Raw genomic sequence first — 4,738 nt, 5'->3', positions numbered from 1 at the left:
ATGCGGAAATAATGAATGTACATTAAGAAAAATAGAATAAAATAAAACTAAGAATAAAACAAAATAAAATAAAATTAAAATTGAAAAAGGAACGATCATACCATGGTGGGTTGTCTCCTACCTAGCACTTTTAGTTAAAGTCCTTAAGTTGGTCATTTGTTGAGCTCCTTGTTATGGTGGCTTGTGCTTGAACTCATCCAGAAATCTCCACCAACGTTTGCGATTCCAATAACCTCCAGGGTCCCAAACTAGGCACGTAAAGCCTTTGAGCAAGTTAAAGCAGGTTTTCAGGCTCCAGGGGTGTTGATTATTAGAATGAATTCCAGGATTCCAAACCTTGATTTTGTAACTGCCTTCGCTCTTATCTACATTATTCCAACCGGGCGGTACACAACCTGAATTTCCACTGAGATACCCAAACTTCTTCCGAAATTCATTCAATCGAGCTCTATACCAATCCTTGCACTTCCATTTGGAGCATGGAACCGTATTGAACTTTGGATGCCAGCTCCTATTACTAACCATTTTCCTTTTACTCTTAAAGCCACAAAGAGCTCTAAGCTGGCCATCGGTTTCAAGCAAACCATATTCAAGTGGAAAGATAAAGATAAGGGCTAAGGATTTTACACACTTGAAGTTTGTATTGAGTGGTAATGGCCTTGGGAGAGGTATTTCCAGTGGTTCTTCAAGCTCCACTTCCTTGTATTCCTCTGTGAATTCTTCCATTTCCTGACAAATCTCTTCAATTGCAACCTCGTCTTGATCAAAGTCTTCGATTTCATCCTCATCACTCAAGTCATAAGTTGGAGGTTGAGAAAAGTCTACCTCCACATCATCTTCATATTCACTTGGGGCAGATTCTTCAGTCTCAAAGAATTCAATTACGGTTGCAAGTTCATCACTAGGAGAGCTTGATTCATAATCATCATTACCAAGGAAAATTGCTTCTTGATCTGTTCCGTCCAATTCTTCATAAGATACATGCCTTGGGGGTTGTGCACTATCCTCCTTAGCATCAATTGCAAATTTCTGGGCAGAATTTTCCACAATTCTTGATTCCCATTGAGGTTCAGCGTCCCCTAAGTCTTCAACCAATTCTTCTTCCTTAATAATTTCAGCTTCCTCTACTTGTTCCAGTACAAAGCCATGCTCCGTACTATCAATCGGAGCTTCTAGTGTCTCCTTCATGCTACGTTCTTCATTAGAGTCTCCATATGAAGCCAATGGAGTCTCTTGAGTGCCCAAACGTCGGGAAGCTAATTGATTTATCGCTTGTTCCAGTTGATGAAGGGTTGCATGAAATTGATTTACTGTTTTCTTGAGGTGAGCCTGTGATTCTTGGGTCGATGGATATGGACATGGTGCATATGAAAGTGGTGGTTCTTGGGAGTAATTGGATTGGAATTTGGGTGGATAAAGGTTAGGGTCATGTGGAGGTGAATGATTGTGATTGGCTTGTGAGTATGGTGGTTCGAAGCTATATTGAGGAGGTGGTTTATAGGCATATGATGGGGCTTGTCGGTAACCATAATGGGGTCCACCATATCTATCATCTTGGCACGCACCTCGGAATGGCTCTTGACCATAGTAATTTGGTGGAGGTGGTTTGTCACGAGAGGGTCCACCATAACTATTGCCTTGGTATGCATCGTAGAATGGTCGTTGTCCCTGGTACTTTGGAAAGTATTGTTGCCAAAAGGGTTGATCAGATCCTTGTGGCTCCTTCCATCTGTGATTGTTTCGACCTTGACGCATGTTTCTGTTATAGCTTCCATTCCTTTCAACAACATTAGAACCAAACTCAAAGCGACGGGGGTGAGAACTCATAGTAACTAATAAAAATTAAAAACAAAAAATAAAAAAAATAAACAAGCAAAATAAAATATTTACAGTAACAAATAATAAGGCACACGTTTGCAAATCCCCAGAAACAGCGCCATTATGACGTTAGGTTTTTGTGTGGTCTAGAAATTCACAATTAAAAGCTCGTTGTAAGTATAGTTCTTAAACCGACAGAAAATCCTTTCGTACAAAAATTTGGTTGTCACAAGTAACAAAACTCAATAAAATTTATAACCGAAGTATTTAAACCTCAGGTCGTCTCTCAAGGAATTGCAGGGAGGTGTGTTTATTATTGGTTATGGAAAAGTTATAATTTTGGATTTTTGGAATAAGGAACAAGTAATTTAAATGACAAGAAAAAATAAATTAATAATTAAAAAAACTCTTGGCAAGGTATAAGAACTGAAAATTCCATCCTAGTCATCCTTATCAGGTGTGATGAGAATTATTTATTGCTCCCACTTAGTTAACCCTTACTAAATAAAGGAAAGTCAAGTGGACTAATCAACTTGATTCCTCAAGTCCTAGTCAACTCCTGTGGAAAGACTAGCTTTAGAGGGATCGAAATTGATCAGCAAATTCTAAATTATTTATATCATAAATGGAAGAAAGCAATCATAAATCTGAAATACCTCAAATTGCATTTAAACATAAATTCAAATATAACATGGGAAGGTTCATAAGCCAATTTGGCAACATAAGTAATTAACAAGTAAAAGAATTAGAATAAATAAAAGCAGAAGAGAAACATAAATTAAAAGAACATTGAACCTGGAATTGGAGAAATAACCATAAACTAAGAGAAATCCTAATTCTAAAACCTAAGAGAGAGGAGAGAGCCTCTCTCTCTCTAGAAAACTACATCTAAAACCTAAAATTCCCTCTTCCAAAATGAATGATGAATGAATGTTCTCTCCCTATTGATTCCCTCATTCTCCAGCCTCTATTTTGTGTTTCTGGCCTTGGATTTGGGCCGAAAAAGGATCTAGAAATCGCTGGGGGCGTTTTCTGCAATTTTCTGCACGTGGCGTCCGTCACGCGTGCGCGTGGGTCACGCGTACGCGTCATTTGTGCTCTGCGCCAGGCACGCGTCCGCGTCGTCCATGCGTGCGCGTCGCTGCCATTTTCTTCAAAACTCCATTTTGTGCGTTCCTTCCATTTTTGCGTGTTTCCTTTCTATCCTCTAAGCCATTCCTGCCCTATGAAGCCTGAAATTACTTAACACACAGATCACGGCATCGAATGGTAATAAAGGATAATTAAAATTAATATTTTTAAGGCATAGGAAACATGTTTTCACATATATCACATAATAATGATGGAATTGTAAAATAATAAAATTTATATGAATAAGTGGGTGAAGAATTGATAAAAACACTCAATTGAGCACAAGATGAATCATATAATAGTGGTTTATCATTAATCATTAGGCATTATCATTCAGTTAACCTATAGGGCTTTAGACTCTGTATTACATATATAATTATTAGCCTGTTCTGCTTATTGTAATTCGGGAGTTAGTTGGGATTTATAAACTTTCTTAGGGTGATTTGAAATAGATATAATAAAATCACAAATTAATATAGTAGAATATGAAATAGAACACAAATATCATACAGATAATTCCACCAGGACTTAGTTTGATACAACACGCCTGTAAAAATAGTTACATCAGACCCCAAATATACATAGTGCCCATAAGCTGATACATAATAGACATATATACATACATTACATCTGACATCCTTGGTCCTAGCTCATGTAGGAGACCGTAATCCAGAACCTGGGATAGCATAAATACAGTAAAAGCTCTATCCCTCGAAAAAGTTATCAAAAGTGAGAGAAAATAACTAGCATCCAAATGTCATGATCTCCGTTGGGTGTCCTCAAAAGAAAATCCCGCAAGCAGACTAATCACATGTGGACGTTGGGCAACTGCTCTACTCTCCTCCTCCTTTTCCTCCAGCCATATTCTCTGTAGGTGAACTAGAGGCCAAATCAGCCGCTATCTGGCCCTCCCATGGTGGTATCTCCTCAAAGGGTCTTCCTCTTTGGATACGCTTGTCAGGAAGCCATGGTTGGTGCGACAAGCCTGCCCAATCAGATCGAACTGCTCGACTAGGGGATCCAAGGGCTAATAATCTGGTTGCGACTCTTGAGGTACAACTGGATGGGGTTCTAGATCAAACCATTGAGGAAACTCTAGCTAAAATGGTGGTGGTGAATTAGACTCAGGGTCCAGCTGATTAAGAGGCTGAGGTGGAAATGAAAACTATCGGCCACCAGGATGCAACTCCGCAAGAAGAAAATTGTAGGGCATATCGACGGTCAAACTTAGGACTAAATAAAGGATGCGAGAAGAGACAATCGTGGAATATGTACATGCGTGTGTGAGGTTCTTCCCATATGATAGTGCTTCCGCATACGGAGTCCTCGTAACATAATATTGCTGGAATCTCAAAGAAGATGACTACCGATCCCATCTATGATAATAGTGGAAGAAAAGAGTGAGAACCAAAGGTTCCCAGTAGAGTATAACGAAAAAATATCAGGAAGTCAATTACTTAAATCAAGAGGTTACGACATTACAATCTTAACTTTTAAACAAACATGTTCAGTACAAAGAAATAAGAATCACAGCAGTAGAAAAAGCAGCAAACACAAACATAACCATACACAATCACAATCACAAAGATATGCAGTGTAACAGCCCGATTTTGCAACAAAGCAACTTTTTACTGAAAGTACAATGGAACAGGAATCTCAACTAATAATATATTATTAAGTTATTATTTTACCTGGTTTAGTACAAGTTGAGATAAGTTTATTAATATAATAAGCACTCTTTGATGAACTTAGTTATGCTAAGGCACTCTAATAAATCCTTCATGGCCGA

The sequence above is a fragment of the Arachis ipaensis genome, chromosome B04, assembly GCF_000816755.2.
Source record: "Arachis ipaensis cultivar K30076 chromosome B04, Araip1.1, whole genome shotgun sequence".
Classification (NCBI taxonomy): Eukaryota; Viridiplantae; Streptophyta; class Magnoliopsida; order Fabales; family Fabaceae; genus Arachis; species Arachis ipaensis.
Note: the sequence above shows the minus strand (reverse complement) of the source record.